General features: G+C 48.0%; 1 protein-coding gene across 1 annotated transcript in view; it reads left to right on the top strand.

Annotated features, from left to right (window-relative positions):
- KCNJ5 (potassium voltage-gated channel subfamily J member 5) overlaps nt 1–13172 on the top strand; it is a 28297-nt gene that overhangs the window by 5838 nt on the left and 9287 nt on the right. The window lies entirely within an intron of this gene.

The following is a 13172-nucleotide window of genomic DNA, read 5'->3' as shown; positions in this document are numbered from 1 at the left end:
ACAGAGCATGCAGCATTTAGAATACAATCCGGTGCACAATACGCCCCCAGTGGGATTCAACGATTGTTATTGTCTCGCTCTGAGTCTCTGGTCCTTTCTCATTGGTCCTCTCACCTTCTGTCATGGTCCCATCTTTTTCACTTGTATATAAGTCTATTTGTATTCACATTATATTGCTTTCTTGATACCGTCTTCTCCGACTGTATCTCACATTGTCTGATCGTCATTGATAAATTGGCACCAACCCAGGAAATCTGTCCCTGGGGTTGTTGAGAGGAAACAAGTGGCTTTTCATTTTGATTTAATTATTAATCTGCTTTATTATTTAATGCAGACAATATCCTCACAGTGCAGGTTTATGGTGAAAAGGATGTATTATCACGATTCTGCTAACTTTTAGAGAGCTAGCCAGCTTAAAAGGGGAAAATACTGGACAGACACAAATGTGGGGAAAATGTAAAAGCAATTAATTTGATTTTCATGGCTTTTATTTATGACTTTTCATACATCTACTCCAGGGGGCGGGGAGGGTGAATTAGGATTGTGACCAGTGAACCATGGTGGAGCATTAGGATGAATAGATGTTAGGGTGGGCTTCCTGGGTGGCACTAGTTGTAAAAAACCTGCCTGCCAATGCAGGATCTCCTGCACTGTAAGACACAGGTTCAATCCCTGGGTTGGGAAGATCCCCCAAAGGGGACATGGCAACCCACTCCAGTCTTCTTACCTGGAGATTCCCCATGGACAGAGGAGCCTGGCGGGCTACAGTCCGTGGGGTCACAGTCAGTCATGACTGAAGCAACTTAGTACACACAGATGCAAGGACCCACAAGGGCCCACAGCCGCAAGCCAAGGAGGCTCAAATGTTCCATCTTGAGCAAATGAGAACCTCAGTTACCACTGCGGTTCCATAGATGCACAGCCCAACAGTTAGGTACTTACAAAATGTTAAATTGCTTGAGAGGTACATGTGATTAAGCCTTTCAAATCCATAATCCATACATCGAATTTGTCCTGATTTTTGCCCTTTTAAAAATTAATGAATGTATTTTTGTCTCTATTTCTGCCAAAGGATTGAACTCCTTACTCAAATGCCACTCTCATTTCAGATGAGAATTCCATCTTTCATTAAAAACCCTTCAATGAAACACCATTTAATCTTTTTCTCTTTAATTATTATCTGTATCATGAACTCCTCGTGTTTTTGTGTCTTTAATGACCAATTAAGTTAGAATTAGTCTACTGTGCTTCAAATAAGGTACATGTTCCTCTCCAATTACCCAAAACTAATGCATAAGCTTATTTCTTCCTTGGAATCGTGGAGTCCCACCCTCCTCCCCCACCCCGAAACCAAGGATACAGTCTGAATGAGATGCGAGTCTGGGCTGCCCAAGGTTCTGAGGGTCCAGCTCACCCATTTTGCACCCAATACCCGCTTCTCTGTGCAGCCAAGAGCCAGGGTCACTTGCTAGACCTACTGTTAAACCTTCCAGCATTTGTGTTACCCCAAACACTGCAGGCCGTTTCCATGTCTACAGCATCATCATCGTGGGAGTGACTTAACCAGCATGTGTGTGTCCTTGGACAATTAGCCAACACAAAGCGGGAATAAAGTCATTAGATTCTCTTGAGCCAGCCCAAGAGTTCTGAAAAGGCCCCATGGAGATGCCTATTACCATCATTATCCCATAATAAGTCCATGTAATAACAACACTGGTATTATTTCATACTTCATACCTGCCCTTCCTTCTCTGGCTCACTCACTCAGTCGTGTCTGATTCTTTGCAGTCCCCAAGCAAGAATACTGGAGCAAGTTGCCATTTCCTCCTCCAGGGGATCTTCCCAACCCAGGGACGGAACCCACATCTCTTGCGTCTCCTGCATTGGCAGGTGGAGTCTTTATCACCAGTGCCGCCTGGGAAGCCTTTACCTGTCCTCAGCCAGTTACAGTTTGGATTAGGGGACCGAGTCCCTTATACTTGTGTTTGGTGGTGTACAGTTTTCTTGGTCAAATAGCAGGTATTTCATTGACATCATGATTCCTGTGGATATTTTCATTTCTCATACAGAAAAGAGACCCAGGGTTGGGATCTATGAAACAGTGTGTAATTCAGGGAAAGATGTGTGGACAGGGGAGCTGGGATTATAATTCAGGACCAAGATTTCACTCTGTCTGGTGCTCCAGGCTTGGATGGACATCAAGTGGAAGAATGGGAGAGTGTGAGTCCTACAGCTTCCCAGCCACGTGACCTTGGGCACGTCCCCTACTTTCTCTGAGTCTCAGTCTTCTTATCTGTATAACAGGTGCATTGCGCTTACTCCACAGTGCAGTGGAGATGATTAGGTGTGTTCATACATGTAAGGTTCCTGGTTCAGAGAAGAGTACACGCACACACACATAAACATATCCCTTCCAGGGAGAGTCCCCAAAGAAACAAGTCAGTATAACCCACTGCAGGACATAAATTGAACAGATATTTAAAACAAAAACAAAATGAGTATGAAGGGCCCAGGTGAAGCAGCCCACACAGGATACATGCTCTCCAAGGAGCTGTCTCTGGTCAGGGTGTGTCCGAGTCAAACCTAGGGACAGTTGACTTACCCTGGGAGCAGCCCCACCCTGCAACCACACACACCTTGACTTTGCTCTAAACAGTGGTCCTGTGCTAAGTCCCCTTAATCTCATGCTAAGGGGCCAGATTCAAGGGCTCCCCTGGGAGGGAGGCAGGGATGCCTGAGCAGGTGGGACCTGGGAGTTTGCGACAGCTACCCAAGGAAGGTCATCCTGACAGTCGGATGCAGCAGGGTGCTCCCCACCTGAGCGCCCCCACCTTTCACAGCAGCCCCTCTGCAGTGGCCTCTGCAGCTCAGCAGTCAGGACTGTGGTGTGCAAGTCATCGCACTGACCAAGGGTCCCACTCAGCAGGGCCTCTTCCTCCATCCTACCCCACTGGAAGCCCCCCGCCTTTCTCCTGGCACGTGCCCTGCCCCCCGTGCAGTCACAGGACAGTTGTGCATCCCAGAGAGAGGGGTGCCAACATCCAGTGAGCTGTGGCATCCTCTTTCCTGGGCATTGGGCCTAAAGATGAAAAGTGAGAATGTTAGTCGCTCAGTCAGGTTCAGCTCTCTGGGACCCCATGGGCTGTAGCCCACTAGGCTCCTCTGTCCATGGAATTCTCCAGGCAAGAATGCTGAAGTGGGTTACCATTTCCTTCTCCAGGGAATCTTCCCAACCCAAGGATCGAACCCAGGTCTCCTGCATTGCAGGCAGATTCTTTACCACCTGAGCCACCAGGGAAACCCTGGAGCAGGGTTAAAAGGAGCACACTTGCCGTGAGCCCTAGAGAGCAAGGAACGTCCTAGGCACAAACCAGCACCTGGGTTTCCCCCACTCCTCCTGCAGAGCCCTACAGGCTTCCTATTCCAGGATCTCCTCGTGGCTGGTAATCAGCATCCACTACAGCCCAGCCAGAAACTACCTCATACCCCACTGCCATAGCACCCTCCCAGGACACTCCCATCACCTTCTCGAAGCATCTATAGTCAGAATCTCTTCCCACTGGGAGCCACTTCTGCCATCAGTGAAGCAGAGGATGTAATGCCTCCCTGGGTCCCTGCTCCCTGCAGCATATTTTCAAGATGTGTGATTAGGAGGAGAAGGGAGATAGACAGAGGATGTATGGTGAGAAGAGCAGGGCCATGGCAACCCTCTGCGTAACAGAGGGGACTGAGGAGGAGCAAAGCTGTGGGCAGGGAGATGGGGCTGGTTAGGAGCATGGTGGGAACTGAGCCAGTGCCTCATTTCTCCCGTGTGACACCTGCATTGGCCTCATGGCTTCCTTTGTACTGAGGATTGACAGGCTGTGTTCACGGCAGAATCGTTAGTGCAAACAGGAGAGCTCAGAGGAGAATTCATTGGCATCACCACAACTCTTAACACCACAATCAGCCTAACTCAGAGTCCAAGGCAATGTGTCCGTATGGGGAGGAGCCTCTCTCTGAATGGGGAAACCAAGAGTATGAATTGGCTGCTGACAGACTGAATCTGACTCACAGATGGATTTTCTTTGGCTTGCTTGCTGTTTCAAAAATTGTTCAATTAGTTGTCAACATTGAAAAACAGATTTCTTGTTTAAAAGTCTTCTTCATTTCTAGCTTTTCTTGAAAAAGAAAGTAGAAGATCTTGCTGCAGCAGCTCCACAATCTTGCATGAGAGTATTAGCTGGAGCTGAGTAAGGCTGCCCCCTGCGCATGAGTACTCACCGCAGTCCCCACCACTCCCTATAGTGTCCCCAAAACCCAGAGGAAGTTTTGGTTGCATTTACCATGTATTTCCCTGGTGATCGCATTTACCATGGGCTTCCCTGGTGGCTAAGATGGTGAAGAATCCGCCTGCAATCCAGGAAACCCAGATTCAATCCCTGGGTTGGGAAGATCCCCTGTAGAAAGGAATGGCTACCCACTCCAGTATTCTTGCCTGGAGAATCCCATGGGGCAGAGGAGCCTGGCATTCTACAGTCCATGGGGTCTCAAAAGAGTTGGATATGAATGAGTGATTGAGCACACGTGCATGCATGCAAGCCAGTAAGAATCCTCCCTGACTTTGGAGTTCTTGGTTTCTAAGGAGATGATCCTACCCTCAGGCTACATACAGTCCGTGGGGTCACAAGAGTCAGACACGATGAGACAAAAACAAGGAGGAGCAAGCGGGTTGTCTGGTCAGTATGCACCTGCAGTGTGTCTGTGGTCAGAGAAGCAGCAGCTCCTCTCACTGACCTCACTCACCTGCCTTTGGAGGCAGCAAAGTTGGGTGCCAGCCTCCTGGATTCTGGTCACCACAGTGTGCCCTTCTCACTCAGGAGGGACAGGTATTCACCCCACTCCTGGCAGAGGCAGGCACATCTGAAATGAAGGAACATCCAGCCAGAGTCGTTCAAGGTGAGATCAGTGACTGCCAGCTCGTGGTCTCTGGTCTGGAAGGGACCAGGGCGTCCAGACAGAGATGCTTCTGGGAGTCAAAGGAGCTCTTGGGGACTATGTCAGGACACAATGTGTTGCCTGGCACCCTGTCTCCTTGGAGCGATTCGAGACCTGTGTGAGCGGATACTGCTGTAGTGAGAAAAAGTCCAGGAGCTGCTGTAAGCACAAACAGGGGGCTTTTAGCTGGGGACAAAAGCTGGAGGGTGGATGGAGGAGAGGGGTGTTGGCCCCAGCTCTACGCCTGGGCAAAATCATGAACTGGTTTCCAAGCACGGATCAGGATGTGTCGTCAGCTTCCTCCTCGGCCAGGTGTTTCAGAGCTTTGTTTAGAGGCTTCGGAATCAAATGTGTCCAGTTCTGCCACTTAATAACTCAACGGCCTTAAGCAAGTTCCTTAATCACTCTGCTTTTATGATCTGAACATGAAGCTGCTAAAACTGACTTAATAGATGTGTTTGAGCATTAAATGAGACTCTGCATAAAAGGCACCCAGCACGGAGATGGCCAGTCACGGGGGTTTACTACGTGAGCTTTTCTTTTCCTTTTTTTTTTTTGTTTTATTTTTACTTAAAGATCCAATTTTTTATTTTCATTCTTTAGCCATGCCACATGGCATGTGGGATCTTAGTTCCCTGACCAGGGATCAAATGCATACCCTTTGCACTGGAGGCATGAGTTCTAACCACTGGACCACCAGCGAAGTCCCAGTGCGTGAGCTTTTGTGATTGTCTGCTCCTGTATCTCATGTCAAGAAGGCTCACCTCACTCCACTCACTGGGCACCCTCTTCACCAAGCCTTTCCTGAGCCCTCCTCAGCCGCTCAGGCCAAGCTGAGTCAGGAACCCCGCCTTCGCCCCTCTGTCACTCTCTGCGGTGTCTTTTGCCTGTGTGTCCCCACCAGTGCGTAAGCTCCACGAGGACAGAATGTCGAGCAGGGGTTCGCAGTCTCTGTTGCCCGTTAGAATGGCCTGGGTTGGGCTCCCAGGGTGTAGGACCCAGGCATCAGTCAGCATGGCATCCAGCTCCCAATTGATCACAGGGGGCACGCAGGGGGAGACTGGCCTCAGGACCAGCAGCCTCAAGGTCACTGGGAGCTGCTGGGAAAAAATGCAGAGTCTAGGAACCCCAGACCTACTGTATCAGAATCTGCATTTTAACAAGACATTTGTGCGTGGAAAGCAAAGAAAAGGGGTGATGTGCTGCTCCATCCCCTACAACCTCTGCTCCTGAGCCATCATGTACATTTGTAGGTGATGCTCAGTGGAGGGTCACTGACTCACTGAACGAATCAATGAATGAATGAATGAGTCTTGTGCGTCACAGTTTCCAATGGGCTTTCACACGTGTGGAATCACATATGTTGTCACCCAGATACTTTCTGAACGTGGACTCAATGAGTAAAACCACCAGACATCCAGGAAATAAAAAATAGACTACCACCTAAGTTGATAAGAAAAAAATAGCTACAAAATGAGAGGATTTTTAAACAAATTACCTGATGGGTATTTTTAAGATGTGTTACTTCTGAGTTCTTTGCCATTAAGTCTCAGAATGCACTGAATAGAGCTTTGTTTGTTGCTTTTAAGGTTAGTAATTATAATGCTGGGAAACCAGGGCTGGCCCCCTGGGAGGAGCCAGCCCATCCGTGCAGTTTGGGCCCAGGCTCTGACTGGCTGGGACCACTGGCCGATTCCTTCTGGGCCAAGAGGGGCTCCACCATCAGATTCTGAGCCAGTGCCACCACCACCCTACCCCTCAACCCCTCCGAGGCTCCCCTGGACTTTGCTCTCTGCTGGCCCCAGCCTCTCTCACTGCTGTTTCTGCGCCAGGCTCCAGGCAGGCAGCCTGCAGGCGCATCTCCTCTGGAGCTCAGGTTCTCTTCCAGCTCCTGTGGTTGTGGCAAGATTTCCTTGTTTGTGGTTGTCAGACTGAAGTCCCTGTTTCCTTTCTGGCTGCCAACAAGGGGATGCACTCAGCTCCTGGGGTTCACCTACATCCCTTGCCATGTGGCCTCTTCCATCTTTACAGCCACAAAGGGAATGTCTGCCCATCTAATTCTTCTTGTGCTTTCAGGCTCCTGCTTCAGGAAGAGCCCAGTCCTTTTAAGGGCTTATCTGATGAGGTCTGGCCCACCCCAGATGATCCTCCTTGCTTAGAGTCAACTGAACCAGAACACAGCCCTATCACTGGACTGAGAATCCTGTCCCCACACCCGGGGATGCATTGGGAGTGTCTGGGGGCAGGAATCGTGGGGCCCTCTCAGAATTCTGCCTGCTTTCATGTGCCCTCTCTGTTCCCAGTGCGTACTCTGCTGATAAGACTTTTTATTCTCCCTGCTTACATTGAGGGTCCTTGAGGGCACTGGGGCAACTTATTCATCAGCCAATTAGGAGTCTTTTCATATTTAGTAAGCAGTACAATTGTATAGATTCATATAGCATAGTATGCAGTTATCTCAATCTGAGAAGTGAACATATTCCCCTCCAATACTGTTCCTCCAATGCTCACTCAGTCATGTCCACCTCTTTGTGACCCCCATGGACTGTAGCCCTCCAGGCTCCTCTGGGATTTCCCAGGCAAGAATACTGGAGTGGGTAGCCATTCCCTTCTCCAGGGGATCTCCCCGATCCAGGGATCAAACCTGTGTCTCTTGCATTTCCTGCATTGGCAGGCAGATTCTTTACCACCAGCACCACCTGGGAAACCCCCAATACTCTTCCTCCAATCTCATCCCAAATCCGAGGGAACTCAGACTTTGACCCAGCACATCTGAGAGAGAAAGGAGGATATCGCTAAGGGTGCCTGCTATGGCCACTTCACAGTCGGAAACTGAGTCTGAGACAAGGCTCCCAGGCCAGTGCTGTCTTCAGGATACCCTGCTGGTCCCCACTGGCAGTTTCTGTCAAGCTGCTGTGTCCACGACTTCCTAAAACACCTGATGACACGGAGTTTTCTTCACTGGGGGTTGGGTGGGAGATATTTTTTGAAATTCTTAATACAGAGGTGCATTTAAATGGATGTCAGATTAACGAATGCATCCTCTGAAATACAACTTCCTTTGAGTTTTCTTCTTTTGATTCTTTCTCCACTTGTGTTTTTATATCAAAGAGACTAAACCACTTTGCTGGACTTGAAGCTCTGCCTCTCCCAGGAGCTTTAATCATGTCTGGGCACAACTTTCCATTCAGGATGTAGGAGAGGATGAAAGATGAAGAGCAATATTGGCCTTGATGAGATTGAGTAGGATTTGCTCACGTCATGGCCTCTCCCTGGCCCTGCAGAAAGCAGTGCCCACACTCGGCTTGCCTTGGCCAGGCCCACGCTTTCCCTGCTTCTCTCTCCACAGACATCTGGGTTCAAAGAGGCAAGGCTAGAATACAAAGCATACAAGGCCTGGCTCTGCACTCACCTTCCTGCTTTATTACCAGCTCTGAGCGCAGGAGCTGGACTCAAATAGCTCTTCAATTAGTGCTTGTTCCGTGAATGCATAAATTAATACAGAGGATCTTGAAAATCTGATTGAAGAATCTTCATTGTCCATGAAAACCCTTTCGACTTGAGCCCACAGCACTGGAGACTGAGATTTCTACTGTGGGCAATTTGCCTACTCTAAGTAATTTGGGGCTTCCCTGGTGCCTTAGACGATAAAGAATCTGCCTGCAATGCAGGAAACCCAGGTTTGATCCCTGGGTGAGGAAGACCCCCTAGAGAAGAGAATGGCTACCCACTCCAGTATTCTTGCTGGAGAATCCCATGACAGGGGATCCTGGCAGGCTACGGTCCATGGGGTTGCAGAGAGTCTGACATGACTTAGCCACTAACACTAAGTAGGAGTCAGGTAGTTGAGGCTCCATGCCTGACACCTGCCCTACAGATCGCACACAGGTCCTTAAAGTATCAGACTCAGATGCTCCCTGCCTCTCTCTTCTTTAAAATGGGGTTATGGGACTTCCCTGGTGGTCCAGTGGTTAAGACTTCACCTTCCAATGCTGGGGGTATGGATTCAGTCCCTGGTCTGGGAGCTAAGAGCTCATATGCCTTGCAGCCACAAAAACAAAACATATAACAGAAACAATATTGTAGCAAATTCAATAAAGACATTTAAAATGGTCCATATTAAAAAAAATCTTTAAAAATAGAATAAAATAAAATGAGGTTACTGTGCAATTGCATTAAATTTCAATTCAAGGAAAGTTTGTGCTTACACTTGTTTTTTTTCATATATTCTTTCCCTGAGTGTCCATGATCAAACTGAGGCAAGCAGGGCTTTCCTCTGGTCTCAGTGGTAAAGAAGCCACCTGCCAGTGCAGGAGGCACTTGTACTATCCCTGGTCCGGGAAGATCCCAAATGCGCTGGAGCAAATAAGCCTGTGCACCACAACTACTCAGCCTGCACTCTAGAGCTTGAGAGCTGCAACTGCTGAAGCCCAAGAGCCCAAGAGCCCATGCTGTGCAAGAAGGGAAGCCACCACAATGAGAAGCCGGCTCACCACAACTAGAGAAAAACCCGTGCACAGCAACGAAGACCCAGCGCAGCCAACAATAAATAAACAACTTAAAAAAAGAAACTGAGGCAGAGAAAGTTAAGGCTGTTTCTCTTTGGATCTCAGAGCAGGTGTGTTGGATGTTAGGCTGGAATCCAGGTCTCGCCCTGGGTTGAGCGGGTGATCCTTCCTGTGATGATTCTCGCTCACCTGGAGAATGGGTGCCAGCATCACATCAGAAATTGACCACTCTTCCTATCTGCTGGACCCAAGAAGTTTTCCGATCTGGGTAGAGGTGTCCCAGAAAGCCTTTTTTTTTCTGTTTCCAGTACAGACAAGGCTTTCTCCTGCGAGGATGTATGAAAGTAGGTTTAAAAATAAAGAAGGAAACAGTGCAGAAAATCAGTGGAAGGCTGCTCTCCTGAAAGAGCTGAGGGCAGAGAGTGTGCTTTCTTGTCCGTGACTCATTCTCGCGGGTACTGAGCCCGCCCTGCCCAGTGTCAGAGGCTGGGGAAGCCAAAGGAAGCACTCCCAGTGGACCCCCCATCTGGGTTCCAGCCGCTGGGGTCCCCAGGAGCACCTGGAACCTCAGCATCAGCAGCATTTCTCCTTGTTTCTGGGCACCTCTGGTCAGGACTTAGCAAACAGTCTCCTAGCTAAGGGCCAGAGTGAGATCATGCTTGGGTTTTTGCAAAGCGGCACCAACCATTCTTTCTCGTTTCATTTATCTCTGTAACTGCCACGCAGAGGACAGGGAGCAGGTGGCCTGTGTGGAATAGGAAATGGCCAGCGGATGTCTCTGACAAACAGCACTTCCGAGGACCCTTCAATATGATATTTGAAAGGTCATCTTGAAATTGCAGCAGCCACCCAGGCAGCAGTGAGAACTTCCTCAGCCAGTCAGTGAGGCAGTTAGCTCATGACTTATAGAACGTACGTCCAGCTTGTTCCATCGGGGACCTGGTTCTCTGGGAAGGAGAGTTACTGCAAAATCAAGAAGGTGCTTAGAAAGAAGAAGGGCTGAGTGATGGCATCCCCAGAATTAGAAGCTCCTAGAACTTTCTAGAAAGAACAGCCCATTCGTCTAAGCCAGAGCCTTAGAATCTCAATGACTGCAGGCCATTGCTTGGTGGGTACTGTAGCCCCTGGGCTGGAGCCAGACAGACCTAGATCCAAAACCTAAGTTGGCCACTTACCACCTGCGATTCCTTTTCCTTGTCTGAAAACAGAGGATGATAACACTACTAGTGTAAGACTCTATTGTGAGGATTAAATGAAATCAAACAATATTGATTTCATAACTGGCTCAGGACTGGGCAGGAACTGAAGCTGTTGCTCTTGGCTACAGAGTCTTATGGTCCCGCCCAGGTTTATCAGAGTCTTTGAGCATCTTTTAAAATAAGATGGAGTGTGATTTTATTGGCATATGATTGCTCTACAATGCTGGGTTAGTTTCTGCTGTACAGCAAAGTGAATCAGTTCTACATATGTATATATTCCCTCTCTTTTAGATTTCCTTCCCATCTGGGTTAGAGCATTTTAATGTCTGCGAGCAAAATATCAGAAAAACTGTAGATGGAGTTCTACAGGATTCTAGGTGTTTCTTTAAAGTGCACCATACTGGTAAAGAACCCGCTAGCCAATGCAGGAGACCTGGGTTCAACTCCTGGGTCTGGAAAACCCCCTGGAGTAGGAAGTGGTAACCCACTCCAATATTCTTGCCTGGAAAATCCCCTGGACCGAGGAGCCTGGTGGGCTACAGTGCATAGGGTTAAAGAGTCGGACATGACAGAAGCAACTTAGCACTAGATATAGTCCAAAAATATTTTACAACCCTTTTGAAAGCCTTGGGGCATTAACATCGTGCCTGTCTCGATTTCTCACAGAGAAGGGAATTACTGTATCAGAATTTATAATGGCAAGTCTAAACAGCAATTTGTTATATTGGTAAGTGCTCAGACAGCCTGACTTCCCACTCAGACGGTTCGAGTGACCACAGGGTGAATCAGACACATGCTGCCTTTTCCTTTCTGTCTGCTGCTAAGATCTCATATGACAAGAAAGGAGATGCTGCTGCTGCTAAGTCACTTCAGTCATGTCCGACTCTGTGCGACCCCATAGAGAGCAGCCCATCAGACTCTCCTGCCCCTGGGATTCTCCAGGCAAGTACACTGGAGTGGGTTGCCATTTCCTTCTCCAATGCATGAAAGTGAAAAGTGAAATGAAAAGTGAAAGTGAAGTTGCTCAGTCGTGTCCGACCCTCAGTGACCCCATGGACTGCAGCCTACCACCAGGCTCCTCCGTCCGTGGGATTTTCCAGGCAAGAATACTGGAGTGGGTTGCCATTGCCTTCTCCGAAGAAAGGAGATAGGGAGGGATAAAAGAAAGAGCACAGGCTTTGGGCCCGACCGGCTGGAACCCAATATCAGCTCTTCCACCTGGATGTCACTTATCCTGTTTGGGACTCATGTTGTTCTTGCTGTTCAGTCGTTCAGTCATGTCCAACTGTTTGTGACCCCATGGACACAAAGCACACCAGGCTTCCCTGTCCTTCGCTCTATGGGACTATTGGGACTCACAGTTCTTAGTTGTTCATCCATTTATTCAGTAACTACTTTTTAAGTGCATAATACGTGCCAGGCTGTGCTCTGGGTACTTGGCATGTATCAGGGAACAAAACAGGCCCAAAATTGAGCCTGAGGCATGGGGAGCTCACATTCTAAAGGAGGGAGAGAGACTTAGAAATAAGCCTGATGCCTGAGTGGTGTTTCTATAACGGAGATTACAAGCTCTCAACAGGTTGTTGTGGTGATAACAAGTGACTGTACCTATCCAGCATGGAACACAGCAGGCATTTAATAAAGTGTTGCAATTACTCTTTAAAAAAAATTGCTCCCAGGGACTTCCCTGGTAGTCCAGGGGCTAAGACTCCTTGCTTCTAAAGCTAGGGACCCAGGTTCGATCCCTGGTCAGGGAACTAGATCCTGCATTAAGCAACTAAGACCCAGCATAGCCAAATAAATAGATATTAATAAAATAAAATAATTTCTCCCAGGTTTCTTTAAAGCTTTTAAACAGTAAGCATGAAGTTTGCATCTAGAATGTGTTCATTTATTTGTTCAGTAAATAACCATTGAGCTTCCATTGTATGGTAGAACCCGCACTAGGCGCCTGGAATAAAAACAAATATAGGATCCAGAAAAGAGGATCCCTGCCCTGAGCATTCCCCGGGCTGCCTCTGGTGCACATATTCTGGTCCAGTGTACAGTAGAGGGGAGCCCTTTGAGCGCACAAAGGCAGAGTGTCCTTGAAGTCTAGGGTTTCTGTGAATCCAAACAGTCTACTTCACTAAGGATGTCTTTTTAAAATTTTATTGAAGTATAGTTGATTTACAATGGAGTGCTAATTTCCTCTGTACAGCTCAGTTATATACATATATATTCAGTTATATAACTCAGTTATATACATATATATTCTTTTCCATTATGGTTTGTCACCAGATAGTGAATATATTTCCCTGTGCTACACAGTAGGACCTTGTTGTTTATCCATCCTATATATAAGTTTGCATCTGCTAATCCCAAACTCCCTCTCCACCCCTCTCTCGCCACCTCTCCTTGGCAACCACCCTGTTTTGTTTCAGATATGTTCATTTGTATCATATTTTAGATTTCACAGATAAGTGATATGGTATGGTATTTGTCATTC

Source organism: Bos indicus x Bos taurus, chromosome 29 (assembly GCF_003369695.1).
Source record: "Bos indicus x Bos taurus breed Angus x Brahman F1 hybrid chromosome 29, Bos_hybrid_MaternalHap_v2.0, whole genome shotgun sequence".
Classification (NCBI taxonomy): domain Eukaryota; kingdom Metazoa; phylum Chordata; class Mammalia; order Artiodactyla; family Bovidae; genus Bos; species Bos indicus x Bos taurus.
Note: the sequence above shows the minus strand (reverse complement) of the source record. Positions and strands in the feature narration are given on the sequence as shown.